Source organism: Crinia signifera, chromosome 12 (assembly GCF_055691185.1).
Source record: "Crinia signifera chromosome 12, ASM5569118v1, whole genome shotgun sequence".
Classification (NCBI taxonomy): Eukaryota; Metazoa; Chordata; class Amphibia; order Anura; family Myobatrachidae; genus Crinia; species Crinia signifera.
Window position 1 is genome coordinate 57,848,149 of NC_139228.1, and position 27,167 is coordinate 57,875,315.

At 48.8% G+C, this 27,167-nt stretch overlaps 1 long non-coding RNA gene across 1 annotated transcript in view; it reads left to right on the forward strand.

Moving 5' to 3' along the window:
- The window catches only part of LOC146050357 (uncharacterized), a 35,233-nt gene extending 29,693 nt beyond the window's left edge, over positions 1-5,540 (forward strand). The window contains exon 3 of the long non-coding RNA XR_014466296.1: positions 5,319-5,540. This is a non-coding gene — a long non-coding RNA (uncharacterized LOC146050357). The remainder of the gene's footprint in view (positions 1-5,318) is intronic.
- Positions 5,541-27,167: the final 21,627 nt, after the last annotated feature.

A 27,167-nucleotide genomic window follows, 5' to 3' on the forward strand; every position in this document is an offset into this window, starting at 1 on the left:
CACTTGTGCGATTACATTCAGGGACCAGACCGACCTGATTTTGGGCTTTTTTACTGCTTTCCCAACAAATGTAAAATCGGGTCCATCGCATGCCATTATAATGGCATGCGATGCGTCTGACGCGATTTTACATTGTATGCATTGTATTCAATGTTAAATTCCTATGTAAAATCGGGTCCATTGTATACCATTATAATGCCATGCGATGCGACCAATGCGATGGACACGATTTTACATAAGGAACAATGTTAAATGGCCCAAATGGACCCGATTTTTGCTTGTATACCCACCCTGATGGGTAATTTGTATGTGAAATGCCCCCCATTGTTAACTCCACCCCACGATGAACGCCAACCCGAAGCTTGGCGAGCGGCGGCGGTACGCGTCCTACGACCTTTTCATATCCCCACTATCCACGTCGGCATGGAGTTGATTTTATATAGTGTGGCGAGCCACCGAGCCCGCTGTGTGACGAGCGCACGTGTAATACCTGTGAAGTAATGCGCGTCCGCTCCCAACACTTCGGGCTCGATGGCTCGCTGCGCTCGCCACACTATATAAGATCAACTCCACGCCCACGGGGTATGAAAAGGTCGGAGGACGCGTACCGCTGCGCTCGCCACGCTTTGGGTTGGCATTCATCATGGGGTGGCGTTAACAATGGGGGGGGGCATTTGACCCATCATGGTGTGTATACAATGAAAATTGGGGTCTGGGGGGCATTTAAAATTGGGTCCAATGTAAAAATCGGGTCCGTCGCATCGCATGTGAAGCGATCGACCCGATTTTTCCGACCCGATGGCTTACAATTAAAATTGGTGGCGCCGTGCTAGGAAACCAGTACCTCGATTTCCCTTGAAGATCACCTTTTGATAAATCGCATCAAAAATGCTTTTTGTTTGGCGTAGAATTGTGCATACAATCCTGCGATGCATCGAATGCACCTTGCTATAATAAAATCGGGCAGAGATCACATCGAATGCGATTTGCATTAAATGCTGTAAGAAACCTCCAGATTATCGAACAGATCTGTGCACAGTGGGTGGAAGAGCAGCGGCCTGGAAGTGACCAGAAACCTCCACGAGTCGAAATTCATGCCGCCAGCCTGGTGATCCGTGCATTGTCCTCCCCTTCCTTTATTCATCCTCCTAGCCGCGGCTTTCAGATCATGGCCGCAGCTACACAAACATGGCCGCCAGTGCAGGTGACGCCTTCTTTTCTCACATAGAGAATGAGCTGGCAGCCGACTGACACTAGGGGGAGCTGCTGCGCACAGCTCCTCTGGGCTCCAATGCTGCAGTAGCTGGCTGGCTGGAGTGCTCTCCTGCACCGTGTGGGGAATATAGCCACAGGTAGGGGCACTGACAGCCACCTGGTTCATGTTACAGTGGCCCTTATTCAGATCTGTGCGGCCGGAGCCGCACACGGTGCTCCGGCCGCACAAACCAATCCCCGCCCACGATACGGATCGCCACGGCCGTCCGTACACGGACGGCTGGCGATCCGCATGAAAATGGTGGGGCGTACGCCTCCACCATGGTGGGAGCTGCCCCCTGCATTCGATGGTCGGCGACCATCGAAGGCAGGGCCGCACGCCCCACCAGGTCCCGCAAGCTGAGACCACACGGACAATCGTCCGTGTGAAAGCTTGTATGGGGGCGGAGAACTGACATCCGGCGATGTCAGCTTTCCGCCCCCATCACTGGCGTCATAGCCTCATTACCATGCATACGCCCCGCGTTTGCATGGGAACGCCCATGAAACGCGGGGCGTATGCATAGGGAAATGAGGGTATGAAGCCCCTCACGCCCCTATACGCCCCCTTTGCGGCGGACGAAATACGTCTGCGGCGAATTCGGCTGCACATGCGCAGATTGACCTCTGCGCATGTGCAGACTGAAAACATCGGCGGTACGGCCGCACGCGGGCCGTACCGCACGATTCAGAATAAGGGCCAGTGTGTGTGTGGGGGGGGTGGGGGGGGGGGGGGATAGGGAACGGAGCAATGATTTGATATGTTTGTACATTTTTTATGTGAAGTGTGTGTTTGTTTTCTTAGGGGAAGTTTTGTTTATTTAGTTGAAATAGGAGTGTGTGTTTAATAAAACAGGTGTGTGCATCTGAGTGAGAGGTGTGTGTGTCTCTGAGTGAGAGGTGTGTGTGTGTGTGCATGCATGTGAGTGAGAGGTGTGTGTGTGTGTGTGTCTCTGAGTGAGAGGTGTGTGTGTGTGTGTCTCTGAGTGAGAGGTGTGTGTGTGTGTCTGAGTGAGAGGTGTGTGTGTGCATGCGTCTGAGTGAGAGGTGTGTGTGTGCATGCATGTGAGTGAGAGGTGTGTGTGTGTGCATGCATGTGAGTGAGAGGTGTGTGTGTGTGTGTGTGTGTGTGCATGCATGTGAGTGAGAGGTGTGTGTGTGTGTGTCTCTGAGTGAGAGGTGTGTGTGTGTGTGCATGCATGTGAGTGAGAGGTGTGTGTGTGTGTCTCTGAGTGAGAGGTGTGTGTGTGTGTGTCTCTGAGTGAGAGGTGTGTGTGTGTGTCTGAGTGAGAGGTGTGTGTGTGTGTGTGTGTGTGTGCATGCGTCTGAGTGAGAGGTGTGTGTGTGCATGCATGTGAGAGTGAGAGGTGTGTGTGTGTGTGTGTGTGTGTGTGTGCATGCATGTGAGTGAGAGGTGTGTGTGTGCATGCATGTGAGTGAGAGGTGTGTGTGTATGCTTGTGAGTGAGAGGTGTGTGTGTGTGTGCATGCATGTGAATGAGGGGTGTGTGTGCATGCATGTGAGTGAGAGGTGTGTGTGTATGTGAGTGAGAGGTGTGTGTGTGTGTGCGTGCATGCATGCATGTGAGTGAGAGGTGTGTGTGTGTATGCATGCATGCATGTGAGTGAGGTGTGTGTGCGCGCGCGCGCGCATGCATGCATGTGAGAGGTGTGTGTGCATGCATGTGAGTGAGAGGTGTGTGTGTGCATGCATGTGAGTGAGAGGTGTGTGTGCATGCATGCATGTGAGTGAGAGGTGTGTGTGTGTGTGTGTGTGTGTATATGCATGTGAGTGAGAGGTTTGTGTGTCTCTGAGTGAGAGATGTGATTTTGGAACCACCTTTATTGAGCAGTGAGAAATGTCCAGTACAGTCCAGGACTCTATAAACTTGTAAGATATGGTGGCCTCTTCATTTGTTGTGGAAAGTGTTTCCTATATATTGTGGTCTACTGTACTACTCCTGGGCTTGCAATAAGTAAGGTTGTGGTATTTCTTTTAACTATGATGGCCAATGTCTAGGGCGCTGTTTACAGCTTGTTCCATCTTGGAGTTGCAACTATGGCATGTATTCAATGCCGCTGCGTGGGGTTTAAACAGAGTGGATCACAGAAAACCAGCCATGCTCGCTGTTTAACCCCTGCGCTGGCCGGTCGCACTATTCAACATTCCAGGGGAATCCTCACCGTCACAGGACAGCGAGGATTCCCCTAAACAGCGAGACCTGCAGCTGTAATTAGCCGCGAGTCTCGCAGCTTCTGCAGTCACATACGCAAATTCCCCCTCGCTCAATAAACGGAGCGAGGGGGAATTTGCGTATGAGGGGGGTCAGTGGAATACTGACAGGGTGAGCAGTGACAGCAAGCAGAAAATCCTACTCGCCCACGGCATTGAATACCCCCCATTGTTGTTATGAGTATGTTACAAGACTAGGAGCATTACACAAGCGGACATACATTGTGCCACAGTATGCTAATTATGAGTGGGTAAACATTTCAAATGTAATTTTTTGTGAACTTATGGTGTATATATACCACATCAAGATTTACACGAGGTGTGTGTCTGAGTTAGAGGTGTGTGCGTCTGATTGAGAGGTGTGAAAGGAGTGTGTGTCTGAGTGAGAGGCATTTGTGTGTGTGTGTGTGTGTGTGTGTGTGTGTGTGTCTGCGTGAAAGGTGTGTGTGTGTGTGTGTCTGAGTGAAAGGCGTTTGTGCCTCCGAGTGAGAAGTGTGTGTGTGTGTGTGTGTGTGCATCTGAGTGAGAGGTGTGTGTGTCTAAGTGAGAGTCCTGTGTGCAGCAGAGCGAAAGCTGTGTGTGTAGGGGGTCACCAACATTCAGGGCCACCAAGAGAAATCCTGGGCCCCGGTACAACAACTTCCTGGGGCCCCCACGGACGGAGCTCCCGCACAATCTACGGACCCGTTGTTACGCCACTGCTTCCAAGGTGGATACACGTACAACAATTTACACTGTAATGCCTATTACACATGTCACACACCCATTACATATTATACCACATGCCATAATGCTCATTACACGTTATGCCACACACCGTAATGCTCATTGCATATTAAGGGGTTAACATGCTCTGCCAGGGGTTAACATTCTCTGCCAGGGATTAACCTGTCTGCCCTGATTTACATGCTCTGCCAGGGGTTAACATGCTCTGCAAGGGGTTACATGCTCTTTGCAAAGGATTTACACATACCCTCCAACATGGCCCATTCCATTAGTTACAAAATGCTCTGTTCCTGGACTTCCCTGCCAGTGGCAGTTACAGATGTAAGCACAGTCCAATATTCAAAAAGGGGGGGTCATATATACTGCCACCCCAAGCATCACTGTCCTGGACTCATTGGCAGTTGATGTGACTGCCCCTCTTTGAATTTTGGACTGTGCTGGAGTCCAACCTCTGTAACTGCCACTGGCAGGGAAGTCCAGGAACAGAGCATTTTGTACCTAATGGAATGGGTCATGTTGGGGGTACTTGCCACCAAATAAAAAAAACCCTGTGTGTCCAGACCAGGGCCCCCCTGACAGGCCCGGGCCCGGGTAAATTGTACCTGCTTCCCCCCTCTCTCGGCACCCCTGCCAACATTTATCATGCCTCTGGGCGAATGGGGCAAACTTACACCACTGGAGGTAGGGAAAGTGGCAAGTGCAGCTTTATTCCGGCAGCAAGGACTCTAGTTTTAGCTCTTTTGAGAAAAACACAGTTCATGGTTGATGCTGGTCTTTTTTATGCAAATTAGTTTCAGCCAGCATTCGATATGTGTCATTTTTAAATATCGTTTTGCACTAAGCACTTTTATAGATATAGCAATAGGGGGAGCTTTAAGGCTTCTCTCCGACCACAAGATGCACTGCTTTGCTCCCCACACACAGTATAAGTTTATGAATTGAACCATTTCTCTTAGTGTTTTAATATTTAAAATTTTTATGGGGAGCATCTGATGTTATGTGTTCATCACTGTATCACAATACATTAACTGTTTTGTATTTTAATATATACCATGAATGTTCACATTTTAGCAACAGTATTTAGATTGTTTGTTTATATTTTGCAGAGGCAGCCGGGTCGCCCTGGTTACCACCCGGATGTGTACGGGTATCCCTGCAGTCAGAGGACGGAGGTGGAGTGACGTGAGACGGAGGCCGGAAGTACCAGGGGAGTTAGAGTCTCCTGGTTACCGCTGGGGTCAGCGCGCACACTTTCCTGGTACAGCAACACTTCCGGTTGATGCCCGGAGAGACGGGGACGCGACATCGGGGACGCGGGAATGCCGGAGGGTGGGGTAAGTTTGGTGTGGTTATTTATTGCACTTTGTTTTTGTATTCTGGTTGTCCTGAAGAAGGGGAAGAATCCCCGAAAAATGTAGACAATTAAAAAGTTTCACTTGGTTTGCACAGTTTGGAATTCTCAGAGTGTCGCGGTTTGTTCCAGCATTGTACGTTTTCAAGTGATTTCACTTGCACTGAGGGCCCCTGAGCAAGTTACCCCATGGGGGGGTCTGAGTGCCGGGCCCACTGGATGTGTGTGTGTATGTATGTATGTATGTATATATATATATATATATATATATATATATACTGTATATTATAATTCATATACAGTTTAAGGGAATACCTAATGTAATAGGCTTCATATATACCATTTATGTAACAGGCAGTGTATATCATTTAAAATTAATTTGATCTTAATTGAAGATGTATAGGGCTACACAGATTTTTGTTTCATTGTTCACCTTTAGCACTTTTCATTATGTTCTCTATATTTAAGATTATTCTATATATTTGTTTGTGCGAGTGTGTTTGGTATTATGAATTGAGGGCACTGTTGAATGGGGGCCCAAACAATTATGCCAATCCCGGGCCCATCAATTTCTGATGGCATCCCTGGGCGGAGGACTGTGGTGGAGGACAGAAAGGCAGGATTCTGAGCCACAGCAGCACCCGGACAAATCCCAGGACAGATGACAATCATTAACAAGTGGGTACACTGCGCTGACCTATGGTGGTGGTCAGTTGGGTATTTGGAGCTGCTATTGTCTTAAGGGTGTCCCAAAACTCTTGTGGTTGATTACAAGTAAAATGTTGGGTGTCAGCACTGCCAGTGCGGAATTCTAATTATCAGTATGTAATGTTGTGCTGTACAGTTTGTAGATACTGTTAGTGTTGTGAATGAGTTGCAGGGAAATGGTAGATAATGGAGAACAATATATTTTATCTACCATTGCCCTGCAACTTTTCCCCTCCCATTAACCCATCTCAATTGTTTTCCCAGTTTTCTGTCTTTACAAATGCACTGTGATATTCTGCATCTACTTCATTCTTACACACCAACCAACTCATTCACAACACTAACAGTGTCTACAAACTGCACAGCATTACATACTGATAATTAGAATTAGGCACTGCCAACTCTGACGCCCAACATTTTACTGACATTCATTATCTACAAATATATAATATTTCTGCCATTCGCAGCCTGTGGTGTTATCCTGTTACTATGCAGGGGGAGCAGCCTGTGGTGCTATAATCAACTCCAGGCCTAATGTTTTGTTTATTAATACATATTTTTTAAACTAAAAACCTCCATTTAACGATGCGCTGTTACTTATGGGCCAGTGCTCTGGACTTGCCCCCAGGCTAAAAGTTGCCAGCCAGCCCCTGCCGGCGGGGGATGCTTAGTGCATCCCAAAATGTGGTAAAAACCCGATAACGGGGTTTTTACCGCATTTTTAGTTTAGAGAATCTCCCCCATAGTCTGATTTCTACCACTGGTTTTGACCAATATCTCTTAGAATGGGTGTCGGACGACTCCCCAACAGTCGGGATCCGACAGTCATTACCCCGACGTCGGAATCCCGGCTGCTCCCTCGTAGGGGTCCACGAGAAGGATCTTCATTGCGCCCCCCCGCTGTGCAGTCGGGATTCCGACGTCGGGCTTTCGCTGTGTAATCCCACACCCCTTAGAATTTCCTTGTGTTGTTTGCAGACCATTTACTTTAAGATTCACTTATTTTACTAAGCAAAATTTTCTCTGATCATGTATCATAAGGAACTTTGAGGCCGATTCTGGATCACATGCAGTGACCCAAATTAGGCCCCGTCCCGATGGTGAGGGTTACCCACTCGCCGGGGCGGTGGCGTTGCTGGGGCATCCCTATAAATACACAGGCCGGCCAATGCCTGTTGGGGGTTGGCGGCTGACATCGCATGATATCATTCGCCAGCCCTGTCTGTGTCCCGGGGCCCGCAAATAAGTCGGTTGAGACCTGAGTTTTAGGCAGGAGAAATGATTCAATGGTATTTTCTTCTGAATCGGCATGCAAAGGGGATGTGTCTTCATTACACATACCCCTCCCAGAAATGACGGCGGGGGGTTTATTCGGCAGGGCGGCCCCTCTGGCGCTCGGTAAGTTGTTTGCTGGTTACCCACCAATCCCACATCAGGTCCTTTATTACAATAATAATGACCACATAGGAACAGGTACAGGCAGGGGCGTAGCTAAGGGTTCATGGGCCCTGGTGCGAAAGGTCAGCTTGGGGCCCCCCTACATACAACAAAATTAAAATCTCGGTCTGTTTATATTTTAATACATAACCCTCTATACGCACCACGCACCCTATTCCACCCACATACCCTAAAATCCTTTTCTCCCATATACCCTATTCCCCCTCTTCATCCCACATACAGTATGCTCCATGTTCCTCTCCTCCATTACACACCACCTACTGACCGAACATAAAACCCATATACCGCTACCCCCACACATCCTGCACTTCAGTCCCTGTTACCCAAAATACATCCCATAACCCTTTATCCCCACCAAAAATACCCTATTCCACCTTCATACACCCTATAATCCTTTACTACTCCCATATACACCCTAGCCCCCCTGTTCATTTCAAATACACCCCCCCCCCTCTCACATCCCACACCTGGGTGGTGACCTCTTTTATGCTTGTATGCAGGACCTCACACGCAGAGGCGTAACTAGAACGATCTGGGCCCCATAGCAAAATCTTGGACGGGGCCCCCCATTGTCACTACAGTGCCCATGGGGGAAGGGGCGCCAGAAGAAAGAGTGTCGGGAGAGAAACAGTGCCAGGTAGAGTTAGGAAAAAGACGGTCAGAGAGGGTGTTGGGATATGTACACCGCTCTGGCACCATTGAACATGGAGAAAGGGAGCAATAAAGGTGAAGGGAGGACCAGGCATCCAGGTCTCTCCAGTGGGGGACAGGACAGTGCACAGTGTGTGACCTGTGTCTGCCCTGTTAAAGCCCCGCTGGTGCATGGGCCCAGTAACTTCCCCCTTCACCTCTCAAAAACTGTGCAGTGCACAGACATGCCATGTAATCTTGAGGCATTACTGGCTGAACAAGGCAGCATGCGGGGATTGGAGCTGCTCTGCCATAAAGTGACAGAGTGTAAACCAATTTAATCGGTGCTTGCAGTCGTCGGGAGTCAATCAGAAGCCGCCGCTTCCTGATTGGCTGCCTGACTGAAATCTACAATTACCTTGCAGGCTGACAGCGGCGGTACTTTTCAAATACAGCACACAGCGGTGCTTAGTTTCAACAGCTTCCTTCCCTGCACCCTCCTGCCTGTGGCGCCGTACTCAACACGTGCCCGGCATATTGGTTGCGTCAGTACTGGCCATTGGTGCGGCTGTCACGTCCCCTACCTCCCAGACTCACAGTAAAGATCTGCGGACGCCGGGTGCGCGCGGTCATCAATATGGGTCAGCAGGTTTTCGGTCCGCTGCCAGGGCTAATACCAGCAGCAGCAGCTCCTGCTGCTGCAGACCCGCGAGAATGATGACGCTACATCTCGCGGGTCAGAGTTCACGTCGGCGGCGTCCTCCCCCGGCAGGCTTCTCCCCTGGCCAGCCCAGCACACTGCACAGTGAGTTACTGACTGCACAGCGGCAGCGGCGGCTGGCAATATTACTGACGTTCACGGCTTGCTTGCTTGCTTGCTGTCCATGGGGCCCGGGCCCCCCCAGTCGCCGGGCCCCATAGCAGCTGCACCCCCTGCACCCACGGTAGTTCCGCCACTGCTCACACGGCAGCTGCATGGTCCCCCTTCTTGAAGGTAGTCACTGACAATGACTTACCAGTGCATCTGGGGGACCCGGGCAGGATGTTGTTAGCTAACTGGCTGTCACTCTCTCCTTCCCGAAGGGTCACTTTCCTGGCGCTGCGGCGCAGGCTGGGCTTCTTCCTGCACTCCCGGCGCAGGCTGCCAACCCGGCGCAGGCTGCCCAATCACAGAGCTCAGAAGTCAGCCGCCCGTCCCAGCCGCTGGCGCTGGAGATTCAGTGACGGCTGTCTTCTGAGCTCTTTGATTGGGCAGCCTGCGCCGGGAGCTGCCTGTCACAGGCGGGAGCAATGCCGCGGATTGGACACAACAAAGTGCCGAACCGTCACTCGTCGCCCTGCCGCATAACATCGCATTAGCCCACAGTGAACACCCGGTAAAGCTGCCAAAGTGCTGCCCCTAGGCATAGGCTGCTGCCCTAGGCAATTGCCTAGTATGCCTATGCCTAGGGCCGGCTCTGGGCACCTCTCCAACAGTGGCGGGGGTTGGGCCCCCCTGGCTCAGAGGCCCGGTCGCAGGTGCGACCGCTGCGACCCCTGTAGCTACGCCACTGGGTACAGGTTAAAACATTGAAAGAAAGGAATATCCGTTTTATCCTAAACACTCCAAAGAGCGAATGGATTCAGCATTAATTCATTTTATACCAATGAGGGATATGTATCAAACCTTGGAAAGTGGTAAAGTTGCGTTGTTGCCCAAATTAACCAGTCCGCTTCTGTCATTTCAATTTGCTAGATAAATGACAGACGTTCATAGATCTGGACGTTTATAATGTAACATGGCAGCTAGAAGCTGACTGGCTGGTACTACCATGCAGTGCAGCATGATTTTGCCCATTTTGAGAACAAATTTGTCCTACCACCAAGTCTGAATTCTCTCACCAAGACTTAGTGCATAGACCCCTTGGTTGGTATAATAACGTAACACTATTAAAGTTAATGACATTTCCTCGGCTATGGTTGATGGAAAGACTAATAAATCATGGTGAATATTGATGCTGGCCAGGGGGAAATTCTACGTGTACTTGTATCATTTGTTTGTATGTTGGAAGAGGTTTTCCTAGGTTTCAGCGAAGCAAACTAGTGCTGTTTTATAAGGTGCGTACGCACTGGACAACGTTCTAAACAATATTGGCGATTATGACGGGTTGGAACAATAAAATCAGAATATCGTCCAGTTTATTATGATCGTTTAGTTATATATGGAGCTTCAGAGGTTCCACACGCCTAACAATACATAAATGAGCAAAGCACAAGAAAATAACTAATTGCAGTATTAGGACAATTACATGGTCAATATACACAGCTGCTTTAGGGGACACTGAAGCAATTACTAGGGTGGCAGAGAATATAAAATTGTAAAGGTGCCCATACACGCACCGATTTTCCCGGTGCAATGAGATGCGTGCTCCCGCGGCATCTCATCGCAAAGTACAAAAAGTATGTGCTGCACAATCGTGAACGTGAATGTTCTGGGCAGATTGCATTGTAAATGCGATATTGAGAAATGTGGGCCTTTGGCTGTGTGTAGAGTGGAAGCGTTGTTGCTATAGTGATGCAAAGATAGTGTGTGTGGTTGAATTGTGTGTGGCGGTGGTGTGGTGTTGTGGTGTAGGGGTATGTTGGGTTAAGGATTTTGTTGCTGTGCTGTAAGTTTAGGTAGGTGTAAAGTGCATGGGTTGGTGCTATAGTGGTGGAAAGGGAATCTGTACATCTGTCAGAACAGACTTAGATCTACAGTCATTAGGTCGACCCCGGAAGGTCGACTGGCCCCAAGGTCGACATGGGCCAAGGTCGACATGGTTCTAGGTCGACAGTCATTAGGTCAACATGAGTTTTTCACTGTTTTTTTGTCCCGAATGTCGACACAGTCGACATGGACACAGTTGGAGTTGAACCGCAGCCCCTCGCTTCGCTCGCAATGCTTCGGGCATGAAATACCGCCAGTCGGCACATGTCGGCTCAAAAAACAGTGAAAACTCATGTCAACCTAATGACTGTAGACCTAGAACCATGTCGACCTTGACCCATGTCAACCTTTAACCCTGTCGTCTTTGGGGCCAGTCGACCTTCCGGGGTCGACCGAAGTGTGTTCTGACAGATGACCGTTTCCCGTGGAAAGAGAGTGGGTGTGGGGTATTAATTTTGTATGGAGGGTGGATTGTGGGACCATGCAGGGGTGTTAGTTGTTGTGCTGCAGGTAGCATATGTGAACAGTGAAGGCTTAGTTACAATATAGCCAAAAGGTACCTGTTATCCATTGGTGGTATAGTGGGCAGTGTTCTGTCCTTGGGTGCTGGACTGGTGTCGGTGGACAGGCAGGTTCGAGGGGAGTGGGAGCTTAGTGTCAGCGGACGCCGGTGGTGGCAGGTATCGGGCACAGTACTATTGCGGCCGGAGGGAGTGCCAGCAGCGGTCGCAGGGTAAAGGAGCCTGTGCCAGGATGAGCGCTTCGGGATGGCGGCAGGAGGAAGTAGGAGGCAGCGGGTGCATGGCTCTGCACTGTCTGTGCGGAGTGTGTGCTGGGTGGCAGGCATTGGGCACAGTACTATTGTGGCCGGAGGGGGTGCCAGGCAGCGGGTGCAGGGTAAAGGAGCCTGTGCCGGGATGAGCGCTTCGGGATGGCGGCAGGAGGAAGTAGGAGGCAGCGGGCGCATGGGTCTGCACTGTCTGTGCGGAGCGTGTGCTGGGTGGCAGGCATCGGGCACAGTACTATTGTGGCCGGAGGGGGTGCCAGGCAGCGGGCGCAGGGTAAAGGATCCTGTGCCGGGATGAGCGCTTCAGGATGGCGGCAGGAGGAAGTAGGAGGCAGCGGGCGCATGGGTCTGCACTGTCTGTGCGGAGCGTGTGCTGGGGTGGCACAGGGAGTTACCGCGAGACTTGGATTGTGCTGCCTTTAAAGTGTGTGTGCGCAGCGCAAGATCCCGCGAGACTTCACAGAGCTCAGGTGCCGGGGCAGAGTGATCGTGTCTGTGTTTTATGTGTGTATTTATTGCGGGGGGGGGGGGGGGGTGTGTGTGTGTGTATTATAGGTGTACGTTATTGCGGGGGGATGGGGGGGTGGTGTAGTGCAGGGGCAATATCTCCTATATATGTGGCTACATTTGGCAACATTTTATATTTGGTGTGCGTGTATAAGGTTGGGTGGGGGGTGGAGTTTCATGTGTGACCCCGCCCAGCGTTATAGACACACTCTGAGGATGATTGACACATATAGCCAAATATATAAGAGACTATGTGTTTCATCGCGCCCTACGGGCGCTCTTCACACCGTCGTAAGGGGCTGCGCCCCCTTAATTTGTTAACGTTTGTATTGTGAGAAATACAGTGTGGTTAGAATTGTATGAAAGATGCCTCTATTGCAACTTGAGTTATAGGTGAAATGTGTTAAATAGAGAGCATATGATTTGGAAGGGGTGTGTATTGTTTTGTTTAATAAAAAAGCGAATACAAGAACAGAAAATGTGCAATTCCTTTGCGCTGATGCCTAGGAAGCAGCTAGTACTGGTAAAAGAAAGTTCACCAACTTTCTCAAAACATAGGATACAGAAATTGGAAGTACCACTGCATAAAGCGCTTTCCAGGTCTGACTTACACTAATGGTACATAAGTGTCCTTATTGTAGGTGGGACAAGTTTTAAACTTGGGTCACTCCTAAAGTTATTCACAAGAGGGGAAGGTCACCAAAATCTTCAATAACTGTTGGATGTCCAAATGCTCTAAAACGGAAACAGAAAAATATTGCAACACCTTTTTTCAAAGGGAAAACAATTTATTTTGCACTCACAATTTCCAGATTTAAAAACAGCATATAATCACCAGCCGGTGATAACATGTGGGAGGTTACACCCAGGAATCCCTTCACCGATGTTTCCAGGTTCCGGACACCTTTCTCCTCGGGATGGAGACTCCAGGGGTCCTCCACTCCAAACAGCACAAGTAAAAAACAAGCATCGGTTCTACCAGCCACGGGAACACCTGCTTAATGCATTTCGGACCATTGGGGTCCTTCTTCAGAAGCATAATGTTTCCCGTGGCTGGTGGGATATAAATAGCAGAAAAGGGCGCCAAAACAGCATTACGCTGCCCTGACGCTATACAGGATGCGGAAGTGATTTGAGCCGCAACCGGAAGTGGAACGCCGTCATTTGCGTTCCACCGGGTGCTTCTCATGCGTTCCAAAATACCAGAAGGTCACTTCCGGTACGGAAGGATTGATGTATTGCACACTGCCCATTCAGTGGAGTGCACATTCCTTGTGCTCCACCTAATAGTACCCTACATAGGTCCGTATTTTTTATCAGTCCATATACAAGAAACAAGAGGGAGATGGAGGAGAATAAAGGGCAGTTAATCATTTTTCAGAAATCCGTACATTTTCATAACACATTAAAAAACATACACTTATAAAATATAACAGCAGATAAAAACAGAATATAATTTAAGAACAGCTAAAAGGGCAAAAATTATAAAAACCATTTAATTTCAAAGTCACTATTAAGACCATTTTAGCACCAGGGTATTAAGCTTAAAAATCCATCTAATTTCTGATTGGGCTAAACAAGTTTCTATATTTTTATTTCGCCACGTGGGTGTGATAACTTCAAGACCACCAAAAGCTTTAATACAACATTCTTTACAGTTGTGGACCTTTTTAAAATGAGCTGGAACTGTATGGGTTTCCAAACCTCTTCTTATATTATATACATGTTCCGCTAAGCGTGTCTTCAGGTTCCTGGTGGTCTTGCCCACATAAAATAAGCCACAGTCACATTGTAAAAAATAAATCACATTTTTGGAATTACATGTGATAAAATCATTGATTTTAAAACTGGTGCAATTAAAAGTGAATTCTTTGGTTTTGCTTATGCCCTTAGCTGTTCTACACATCAGGCCATTCCACAACGGTGGAACCCCTTCGTGCGGTCACTAGTTCGGGGCATCACGTCAAGGCAGCTTTTGACAAGTTTATCTTTTTAATCAAAAAGCGGTTACAGAGTAAGATGTACGTTATGTGGGCAATAGTATAGTAGGGTGTTTTCCAATCAACGTCTCCCCACTGGCGGAGATCACTATACAGGAAAACAGGAGGCTGGGTAGTGATAGGGGTGTGTGGGCATACGGGGGACTAAAGAGGTGGGTGTGGGACACTGTGCAGCTTCTGCCAGTGGGTGAGGGTCCAGCGTGGCAGTACAGGATGGTGGCCCTGAGTCAGTGTTTCTTCCTACTGGGTGGGAGTTAGGGTGCATAAGAGCAGGAGGCTGGGCTATGAGGCATGATAGGGGTATGTGGGCAACACCGCGTCAGCGACTCCCCAGTGGTGGAAGTTACGGTTCAAGAGAGCAGGAAGCTGGGTAGTGATTGGGGTGTGTGGGCATATGGGGGACTAAAGAGGAGGTGGGGGACACTGTGCAACTTCTGCCAGTGGGTGAGGGTCCACCGTGGCAGCACAGGAGCACAGGACGGTGCCCCTGAGTCAGTGTCTCCTCCTACTGGTGGAGCGGGTCACCACTGGCAGATGTTACGGAGCAGGAGAACAGGAGGCAGGGCAGTGATAGAAGTGTGTGGGAATGAGGGGTAGTAAAGGTTTTTGCCTGTTGCAGAGTAGGGATGGCCATTGCTGCAGACGCCATCGATGGTTGGTATTGATGGTGATTTTGCACCCTGCCATTCTTATAGATCTTTCCTTCGTTCAGTGTTGGCGCTAGTTTATTTGCTTGCAGAGCAGTGTGTAGAGTTTCCATTGTTTGACTTCTCTACTCAGTAGTTTGAATATCTGTGCTGTCATACTTATTATATTGTGAGAATATTATCACACCTCGAGAAGTTGTGACAAAGGACGTGTGTGGCATCGCTAGGCCATGATGGCGTTCGGGTAGGGCCGGATCGTGAAACAGCCAATGAAATGTGACTATCTTTGTATAGAATCAGACTGCATGAACAAATGGAGGGTTTGACTGTGGTGCGTGAATGCGGTGCTCGCTTTACATAAAGTGTTTATAAGCAGCGCTTATGAGGAGGATCATCTGGTAATCCTTTGAAGGAAATCTATCCTTCCATGATACATAATCAGATCCACCGTGTTTATTTTATATCTGAGTTCTTCGTATTTTAAACAGCGAGATTGGCAGGCAGCCCTCCTGCTAATCTCCCAGGACCCCTGATGGAAGTTCATGGTTGCTATCTTCTGCACCAAACAAGATGGAGAGTAGGCAATCCACTGTAAGAGCCAACCAGTTTTCCACCAATGACATGGAATTGGTGGACATATAGTGCATTTTTACACTAAATGCACTATAGTAGGTCCTATGGTCTCAGTGGTGGTCTGGGGTCCCAACTGCAGCGATGGAGGTCAGGGGTCCCATCTGCGGCTGGGGCGGGGAATAAACGGCCGCTCCGACCCAAGCCATTCGAGGCTCGCTTCGTCATTGGCCAGTCCCCTCTGGTTGGCAATATATCATTTTACACAAGCTATAAACCCTGCACCCACATTAATCCACAATAAATGGTCACCCCCGGACGGAGATTCTTGTGGAGGTGGGGAATCCCCAAAATAAAGGGGTCCCTCTCCTCTCGAGGGTGCCTCAGGCTGAAACACATGGGAGGTACCCTCGAGAGGAGAGCACCAATTTACTAAGATGTGGGGTCCCTGGGACCCACACATTGTTTATTTTTCACTCAGCCTGATCACTGCTTACTACATCTGCCCTTATGTAGGTATAGTAAAAGCTTCAAACGGGCACTGAAAACTCACCTAAGCATCAAAGCGTACCCTTCCACTGCATAAACCAGCTGGTTCTCCGACCCCTTGCCTGTTTACATCCTGGTATCTAACCACCACCCCCTCGCTTGCACCTCTTGTAATCTGTCTGTCTCCCCTTCCTACTAGATTGTAAGCTCCTCCGAGTAGGGCCCTCTTCCCTCCTGTTGTCAAAGCCCACTTCTCTTCACATTTCACTCACAGCTCTCCTATACTCCAACACTCAGTGACCATCTTCATACTCATCTCCATCATTGGCCTCAAGCCTCTAGTTGTATGTTGATTGGGTCCTCACTACTTACATTTAAGCTGTAATGTGTATTGAACTGTGGTGCTCTTTATTTGTACTGTATTTTTGTTATTTATTCAATGTTATGCCAAGTTTTGTCTCCCTGTATTGTTCCTTTGTACGGCGCTGCGAAACACTTGTGGCGCCTTATAAATAAAATAATAATAATAATAATAATAATAATAGTGTACATTATTACGCTGGTGGATAAATCTCCGCAGCAGCAGCAGACAGGAGCAGGTCACATGACAGTGACAGTTGGGAGTGGGGGCAGTTAGTAGGTACAGAGCTGCACAAGACCCAGGACATAGGGGAAAGCGCTGAGGTGGCTCCTTAATGAGCAGGAAGGGAGAGGTGCCATGATTTTACTGGGTTGCGTCCAGGGGCGGGCTGTCCTGGGGGGCAGGGTGCCATGTGCCCCCCCGGGCCGCTGAATCGTTTTGCGTGCGGGCCGCCATTGTTCTGAGGCTGCTGCTGCAGCCAGACTGACCAGTTTCCATAAACATGGCCGCCGGCCTCCTGCACTGAGGACATGTCTAGTGCAGGAGGCCACTACAGAGACTCTGTATGTTCCACCTACTTCCTGCCTGTGCGTTACACTTTCTTCCCTATGCTGCAGCCTGCCTCGCTGTCTGGCATCAAGGTAATGCTGGCCATACATCAGAAAGATTGATCTTAAGATCGATTGCGCTCATGATTGTGTCCAATTTCCCTTCAATTCTTCGGCAGTCCTTGGTGGTTTTTGGACACACAATGTGCACACAATCTGCATACAATCCATTTTACAATCAATTGAGATTGTATGATTGGGTACAATATCTTTCTAATGTATGGCCACCTTAAGAGGGAGTGGGACTCTACAGGCTGAGCAGCCTGTAAGGTTCAGTTATTATACAGGGGGGAGCAGCCTGTGGGGGTCCAGTTATTATTTTAAGGGGGAGCAGCCTGTGGGGGTCCAGTTATTATACAGCGGGAGCAGCCTGTGGGGGACCCGTTATTATACAGGGGGAGCAGCCTGTGGGGGTCCAGTTATTATTTTAAGGGGGAGCAGCCTGTGGGGGTCCAGTTATTATACAGCGGGAGCAGCCTGTGGGGGTCCCGTTATTATACAGGGGGAGCAGCCTGTGGGGGTCCCATTATTATTATACAGGGGTAGAAGCCTGTGGGGTCCTGTTATGATTATAAGACAGGGGGTGCAGCCTGTTGTGTCCTATTATACAGGGGTAGCAGCCTGTGGTGTACTTTTATTATACAGGAGTAGCAGCCTGTGGGGGTCCCATTATTATACAGGGAAGCAGCCTCTGTTGTCCTGTTATTATAAGATGGGGAGTAGCCTGTGGTGTCCTGATATTATACAGGGGGAGCAGCCTCTGTTGTCCTGTTATTATTATAAGACGGGGAGTAGCCTGTGGTGTACGGATATTATACAGGGGGAGCAGCCTCTGTTGTCCTGTTATTATTATAAGACGGGGAGTAGCCTGTGGTGTCCTGATATTATACAGGGGAGCAGCCTGTGGTGTCCTGATGTTATACAGGGGAGCAGCCTGTGGTGTCCTATTATTTTTTTTTTTTTTTTTTTATTAATACATATTTTTAAACTGCAAAACCTAAATTTAAAGATGCGCTGTTACTTATGGGCCAGTGCTCTGGACTGGCCCCCCAGGCTAAAAGTTGCCAGCCAGCCCCTGGTTGCGCCTTCGTTGTTCTCCCGGTTCCCACAAGTGGAGGACCCAGCCACATATCACAGCGGCGGCCTGTGTCCTCACCTGGCTAATGTAGGTAAGAGATATTCCAGGGGGAGGGGGGGTGAAGCCTGCGAGCTGGGCAGATCCTGAATATTGCAGAGTTCAACTTTGTTTTCTGTGCTGTGTTTTTATACTGTTTGTGTGCCAGGCAGTAGCAGCAGGGTGGGTGGCACAGGGCTCTCTCTGACTCTGGCACCCATGTGCAGTGTATACCACACATACATTATCAGTACACCAGTGCTAAGTGATGCCACCACTACTGATGTCACTGAGGGGTAGGTGTATGAAGCAGTGATAAGGGAGCAGTGAGCCACAGGAGAAGTGGCCCATGGCAACCAATCAGCACTGACGTAACATCTATAATTTGCATAATATAACATTATACAGAGCAGCTGATTGGTTGCCATGGGCCACTCCTCCCCCCTTATCACCGTTTCATACATCTACCCCTGAATCGCTTTTACCTCAGCCGACTTGCGGCTCCAGCGCTTGCACACCATTTCATTGGTGCTTTGCATTCTGGCTGGGTAAGTATTTCTTGTTTATAGATGGCAAAGCAGTTATATTTTTGGAGTGACCGGTCCACTATTAAATCATTGTGTATGTATGTGTTTCTAGTGGCAGTGAGGGTCTTGTTGGGTAACCGATTGCAATCAACCCTGTCAGAATGAATTATCTGTCAGTAAAGTATAAATGAAGTAATGTTTGATCCAGACCAGACTCGTCTTGCGCTGCTTTTATACTACAAACTGACAAACTGTTTTCCCGAGTGTCTGTGCTTCTGTATAGTTGGAGGGCGTCCAGCGCGTTTCTGGGTACATCTACCTACCACAGGCAGAGGCAGATGCAGGAATTATTTGGTAACGTCACCGTGTGGCTTTCAGTTTGTCCAACTCAAGAAATGTGGCCAGGCCTAGTGGCGTTTTCAAGTAAAGTGTAGTTTCACGACGTCCGATATATCGGATGCAATATCGGCCGATATATCGATGCGATTTTTGACCTGTTCATAACCCCACTATCCATTACGCATGGATTTGATTTTATATAGTGTGGCGAGCAAGGCCGCCGACATCAGGATGCTGTTGGTACAGCTGTCCCTGGCCTCTGGAGGGGCCCGGGCAGCTGCCCACATCGGCACATCCCGGGCCCCAAGATTCCTAGTGGCGGCCCTGGTGGCGAGCGCAGTAATCGGAGTCCCCTCACGGGGCTCGCCACGCTTCGGGCTCGGTGGCTCGCTGCTCTCGCCACACTAAATAAAATCATCTCCATGCGTAGTGGATAGTGGGGTTATGAACAGGTCAAAATATCGATATATCGGCCGATATCGCATCCGATATATTGGGCGTATATTGGCCGATATCGCATCCGATATATTGGGTGTATATTGAAACTACACAAGTACCCTTTCCTCTTTAATGACTTAAAGCATGCGTTATTGGGGCTAATTAGATAGCCCCTGTAGCGCCGCTCATCCTTGGCCAGCGCCCACCAGATCCCTGTCACTGGCGAGCGCTGGTGATAGGGACTGGGATGCGCGTGCGTCTCACACACGCGTCCCAGTATTGCGGCGGATGGGCAGCGTCTCCCTGCCCGTCTCCGCTTCAGGGAGACACTGCCAAGTTCCGGGGGGGGGGGGGGGGGAACGACTGCGGGGGAGGCAGCGGGGACAGGCGGCAGGCTTCGTTGCCACGGGGCGCGCGAGAGTCTCGTGCGCACGCAACCCTGGCGGTGGAGGCTCCATCTGTACCATTGCCTGGGATAAAATCTTCAATTTATTAAGTTATTCATGAGGTGGATGTCACTGTCAACATCTTAAAAATGCTTAGCGGCTCTTCCAACACACCCGTGAGGTGGCTGCCTGGTGTCGTTTTTTTTTGTGGGGTGTCGCCAGTAGCCCTAATCCCCAGTTTACAGTGGAGTTCATACCAGAGTAAAGATCATGGATATTGTATACAATATCGCATCTTATCGCATCTTGGTTTTGCGATGATCATCGCAAAACCGAGATGCAATGACATGTGATATTGTATACAATAATTGTAAGGTGTATGGGCACCTGTACAAGATTTTTTTTTTTTTTACTGTTGTTTTTTGTGCAGGTCGAAGTCAGGTGGTGGTATAATATCTGGCTCCATTGGCGCATTATGGTACGTTTCACCCCATTTAGGGCACACAAACTGAATGTCATCAAACATGCGGTGGTCCATGTAACGAATTGCGATTTGTCAGCTTCACTTTTTTTTTTTTTATTGTTTTTTGTGCAGGTCGAAGTCAGGTGGTGGTATAATATCTGGCTCCATTGACGCATTATGGTACGTTTCACCCCATTTAGGGCACACAAATTGAACGTCATCAAACATGCGGTGGTGCATGTAACGAATTGGCATTTTTTTGTCAGCTTCACTGCAGGGCAAAGGAACTTGATCTAGATCACTGAAGGGATTGTGCGTTTGGACTACTGGAGATGCTGCTTTTCCAGTCTCTATCCTTTTCCATTTAACAGAAGAGAAGAAGGGGTGTTTACGCACATTTCCGTGCACCCCGAGCCGAAGGGTCTGATCTTTGCACAGGAGCTGAGATAGAATGTCTTTTGTTATGGGATCAGTAAGCCCTGAATACGATGGTTCTTGATCAAGGACCCTACTGAGAGTCGCTTTTTTGTCCTTCCCATGAAAAGGGAAGTGCCCTAGGGTGAGGATATATAACATGACCCCAAATGCGAACCAGTCTACCCCTGCGCTGTATGACTGGCATTTTATCATTTCTGGAGCCACGTAGGCAGGTGTCCCAACAGGTTCTGTGGTATTGTCCTCTCCATATGCATTCATTAAGGCCAGGCCAAAGTCTGTGATCTTTATATGGCCATCTGTGGTCAGCAAAACGTTGTTCAATTTTAGGTCTCTATGTATTATGCCTCTGGAATGTAAGAACTGAAGGCCACAGACCAGTTCTGCTGCAATGAATGTTATTGTGGTTGGCATCAACGGATACTTTGCTTTCACATAATGGAACAAATCCCCTCCACCAGCCAATTCCATGATATAGTACAGATAACTGTATGTGTGGAAGGCTGCAAATCCATGGGTCAGAAATGGACTCTCATGTGCCAACTGAAGAACACGACACTCTGTCAAAATGTCCTCTTGTTCTAGTAATGCTCTCTCCTTTGATTTTTCAATAAGGGCTCTCTTCCGTAAGATCTTAACTGCCACTCTTTCCTTATGAATGGCCTCTGTCGCGAGCATTACTTTGCCATAACTCCCCTTTCCAAGTAGCAAGTGAAAAGTAAATGTTTCCACGGTTAAGGGGGCAGTGGCGCTTTTCTCTGCAGTTTGCTGAGCCGGTGGGATGTCTGGTTGTCTTCTGCCAATTGCTGTTAAAAATCGTTGTTTTTTCTTTGTAAGAAAACCAGCAAATCGTTCCCAGTGTGTTTGGGGGGCTGCTTTGCTTGATTTTTTTTCGGTTTTCTCTCTGTTTGGCAAGTTCATTTGGCCTGCCCAATGGCTGCATCCTTCACCTGGGTCTTCAGTAATGATCGTGTTTCTCCTGTCTCTCAAATGCCAAAATCTTTGAAATTTGCGACATGAGTTTATGACCTGATCTCTTTTCTTTGTCATAAATTTCGCAATTCTCCGCCAACCTCTTCTTACACATGCCACAAATGCATCTCTTCTCACCATTCTTGCTGACTGCTCTCTTTTCCTGCACTGTCTCCTTCTCCAATGCATCTTCCTTCCTCTATATCTCCATGATCTACATCTCCATGGTTTCTCCTTCGCTTGCTTTCTCCTTTTACGTCCCATGTTATGTCCAAAGACAAGAATAGGGGGTCTCAGAGAAAAAAATCAGACCAGCAATATCACAAGATGTGTATACGGCTATGAGTGTCTGTAATCTGAGCCTCAGTGACTTCAGCAGCTGTGTAAGTAGCTTTGTGATGTCATCAGTAACTGTGATGTCATCAGTAACTGTGATGTCATAATGGAACAAAGCATAGTCTTGAATGGCACCTACATTATGCAACTGATCTATAGGAATTTTTTTTTATCCTTTCTAAATTCTAAACTTAATATCGCAACTAGTAAAAATAAATATTAGAGAACCTAAATTTGTTCTCTAATCTGGCCACCGTTTTCCACCTGTCATACGAGGAATCGATTGCTAAATGTGGCTTCTATCTCATGAGCAGACTAGCATTGCTGCATAATGAATTGGCTAGTATTTCATGGTGTACACCAACTCCTCCAGTCCTGTGATATCTTTATTTACATACATGTTCCGAGTTGGTGCCTTTCAGACATACAGGAGACCAGTGGTGGATTTCCCATTAGGCACTCCCAACATGACCCGTTCCAGGAGGGACAAGATGCTGTTTCTGGACTTCCATGCCAGTGGCAGTTGCAGATGCTTGGCTGCAGCACAGTCTAACATTCAGATAGGGGAGTGCCACCAACTGACACCCCAAACACCACAGTCTGGGACTCACTGGCAAGTGGGCTCCCCTATTTGAATTTTGTACATTAGTGCAGTCCTATCTCTGCAACTGCCACTGGCAGCAAGTCCAGAATGGGTCATGCTGGGAGCTATGGGAGTGACACTTGATGGAAGGAGGGCATTGAGTAGAGCAATGACTTTATTGGTGCAATTGAAAGTGTTGTGTCTAGGGGGCGGCTCGACCCCTAAATGGTGCCACAGATAATTATTTTACTGGTAAGACAAAAACTCCCTTTCCCCATATCAACCAATCGGCATTCAGCTAGCATTCTATATAATGTACTAGAATACAATTGATGGCTAGATGCAGGTTGGTTGCTATGGGATACTTCTCACCCCGGTAAAGTTACAAGATTTGATCCATCTCTCTGTACATCACTTCTGGCGTCACAGTTCTAATTCTACAGAATATCTCAAGTCTATTTGGTTGCTATTTGCAACTCGTCAACTTGACCTCTTTTCGAAGGATCGATAAATCTACCCCCTTCGCTACATCTCGCTCCTCTTGTCTCAATTGTTGGACAGCACTGATGGCACAGTGGTTAGCATTACTGCCTCACGGGTACAATTTCTCCAAAGGCTCCATGTGTGTAGAGTAGCGATGTTCTCCCTTTGTGGGTTTCCTTCCACAGCCTGAAAACATTCTAGTAGGTACATTGGTTTCTAGCAGTCCTAGTGTATGTGTGTGTAGATATTGTAGGGTGTATAGATTGTAACGTCCACTGGGGCAGGGACGGGTGTGAATGGCCAAATATTCTCTGTAAAGCTCCCCCCTCCCATGTATTACACTGGCGGTGTGTGTGGCAAATGAAAGTCTATATCAGCACTGCTGTCTATATACACGGTATTATGCTATATGCACGGTAATTTGCAGGGCAGTGTATGTATGGTTAGCAAGGCCGACAGTTTGGCAGCTGCAGGTGTAGTGCTGTCCCTGGATGTAGTACTGCTGTCCCTGGCTGTGGTGGTGCTGGTTCTGGGGATCTCGCACATGCGCACTACAGCTGGCTGAGCAGGGAGTCACCGCATGTCTGCGCTGAGCTGATGCGCTGTGTTCTCCAAGCCGGCAATTGCCTGGGTCCGAGGAGCGGTGTGATAGGGGTAATAGTAACTATGGGTTCTATGAGCACTTTTATTTACTAATACTTCAAAATGAATAATGCCTAAAATAATAATTCCTTCTCATATTGTATTTGTGGCATTAGAATAGGATAAATTGTCCCTATTCTGACGTGTTCTGTACCTGGCTACCTGCTGTCACTAGGCCCTTCATGTTTTCATTCCACATTTCTTAGGGAACTGTGGGGTAGATTTATTAAGCTCGGTGAAGTGATAAAGTGTCTGGTTTTTATCACCAGCCAATCAGATCCTACCTGTCATTTTTCTAGCCAAGCCTGTAACTTCAACGGTAGAAGCTGATTGGCCGGTGATAAAAACCAGACACTTTATCACTTCACCAAGCTTAATAAATCTGCCCCTATGTACTAACACTTGGAGAGAGATTTAGTGGACATTGATAAAGTACCAGCCAATCAGCTCCTAACTGGCCTGTTACAGGCTGTGTTTGAAAAATGACAGGTTGGTACTTAGGTTGTGTTCATTCGAACAGGTCTGCGCCGCTCCCCGCCCCACCGAACATCCATAGATAATTGTTTTATTTTTTTTTGTTTGTTTTAGATCATGGGTCTTCAACCTACGGCCCTCCAGATGTTGTGAAACTACATGTTCCAACATGCATTGCCACATATTTCCTATGACAGCATGCCAAAACTGTCAGGGCATGCTGGGACATGTAGTTCTACAACATCTGGAGGGCCACAGGTTGAAGACGTGTTTTAGATGATATCTGTGGACAGTAACAATTCCCTGATTGCATAAGCGCGTTCTGTGCTGAAGAGTAGGGAAGGCGACGGTCATGACCATAATGCTAAACAACCATTGATGGTGCAATTGTGATAGCAAGTAGTATTGCCGTGGATGGGGGGCTCCCACTGACGTACATTGGCAATAGCGTCCTCGATCTGCACATGTGAGAATAGTCTCATAAGTCTTATGCTACCCATACACTTGTGCGATTACATTCAGGGACCAGACCGACCTGATTTTGGGCTTTTTTACTGCTTTCCCAACAAATGTAAAATCGGGTCCATCGCATGCCATTATAATGGCATGCGATGCGTCTGACGCGATTTTACATTGTATGCATTGTATTCAATGTTAAATTCCTATGTAAAATCGGGTCCATTGTATACCATTATAATGCCATGCGATGCGACCAATGCGATGGACACGATTTTACATAGGGAACAATGTTAAATGGCCCAAATGGACCCGATTTTTGCTTGTATACCCACCCTGATGGGTAATTTGTATGTGAAATGCCCCCCATTGTTAACTCCACCCCACGATGAACGCCAACCCGAAGCTTGGCGAGCGGCGGCGGTACGCGTCCTACGACCTTTTCATATCCCCACTATCCACGTCGGCATGGAGTTGATTTTATATAGTGTGGCGAGCCACCGAGCCCGCTGTGTGACGAGCGCACGTGTAATACCTGTGAAGTAATGCGCGTCCGCTCCCAACACTTCGGGCTCGATGGCTCGCTGCGCTCGCCACACTATATAAGATCAACTCCACGCCCACGGGGTATGAAAAGGTCGGAGGACGCGTACCGCTGCGCTCGCCACGCTTTGGGTTGGCATTCATCATGGGGTGGCGTTAACAATGGGGGGGGGGGGGGGCATTTGACCCATCATGGTGTGTATACAATGAAAATTGGGGTCTGGGGGGCATTTAAAATTGGGTCCAATGTAAAAATCGGGTCCGTCGCATCGCATGTGAAGCGATCGACCCGATTTTTCCGACCCGATGGCTTACAATTAAAATTGGTGGCGCCGTGCTAGGAAACCAGTACCTCGATTTCCCTTGAAGATCACCTTTTGATAAATCGCATCAAAAATGCTTTTTGTTTGGCGTAGAATTGTGCATACAATCCTGCGATGCATCGAATGCACCTTGCTATAATAAAATCGGGCAGAGATCACATCGAATGCGATTTGCATTAAATGCTGTAAGAAACCTCCAGATTATCGAACAGATCTGTGCACAGTGGGTGGAAGAGCAGCGGCCTGGAAGTGACCAGAAACCTCCACGAGTCGAAATTCATGCCGCCAGCCTGGTGATCCGTGCATTGTCCTCCCCTTCCTTTATTCATCCTCCTAGCCGCGGCTTTCAGATCATGGCCGCAGCTACACAAACATGGCCGCCAGTGCAGGTGACGCCTTCTTTTCTCACATAGAGAATGAGCTGGCAGCCGACTGACACTAGGGGGAGCTGCTGCGCACAGCTCCTCTGGGCTCCAATGCTGCAGTAGCTGGCTGGCTGGAGTGCTCTCCTGCACCGTGTGGGGAATATAGCCACAGGTAGGGGCACTGACAGCCACCTGGTTCATGTTACAGTGGCCCTTATTCAGATCTGTGCGGCCGGAGCCGCACACGGTGCTCCGGCCGCACAAACCAATCCCCGCCCACGATACGGATCGCCACGGCCGTCCGTACACGGACGGCTGGCGATCCGCATGAAAATGGTGGGGCGTACGCCTCCACCATGGTGGGAGCTGCCCCCTGCATTCGATGGTCGGCGACCATCGAAGGCAGGGCCGCACGCCCCACCAGGTCCCGCAAGCTGAGACCACACGGACAATCGTCCGTGTGAAAGCTTGTATGGGGGCGGAGAACTGACATCCGGCGATGTCAGCTTTCCGCCCCCATCACTGGCGTCATAGCCTCATTACCATGCATACGCCCCGCGTTTGCATGGGAACGCCCATGAAACGCGGGGCGTATGCATAGGGAAATGAGGGTATGAAGCCCCTCACGCCCCTATACGCCCCCTTTGCGGCGGACGAAATACGTCTGCGGCGAATTCGGCTGCACATGCGCAGATTGACCTCTGCGCATGTGCAGACTGAAAACATCGGCGGTACGGCCGCACGCGGGCCGTACCGCACGATTCAGAATAAGGGCCAGTGTGTGTGTGGGGGGGGTGGGGGGGGGGGATAGGGAACGGAGCAATGATTTGATATGTTTGTACATTTTTTATGTGAAGTGTGTGTTTGTTTTCTTAGGGGAAGTTTTGTTTATTTAGTTGAAATAGGAGTGTGTGTTTAATAAAACAGGTGTGTGCATCTGAGTGAGAGGTGTGTGTGTCTCTGAGTGAGAGGTGTGTGTGTGTGTGCATGCATGTGAGTGAGAGGTGTGTGTGTGTGTCTCTGAGTGAGAGGTGTGTGTGTGTGTGTGTCTCTGAGTGAGAGGTGTGTGTGTGTGTCTGAGTGAGAGGTGTGTGTGTGCATGCGTCTGAGTGAGAGGTGTGTGTGTGCATGCATGTGAGTGAGAGGTGTGTGTGTGTGCATGCATGTGAGTGAGAGGTGTGTGTGTGTGTGTGTGCATGCATGTGAGTGAGAGGTGTGTGTGTGTGTCTCTGAGTGAGAGGTGTGTGTGTGTGTGCATGCATGTGAGTGAG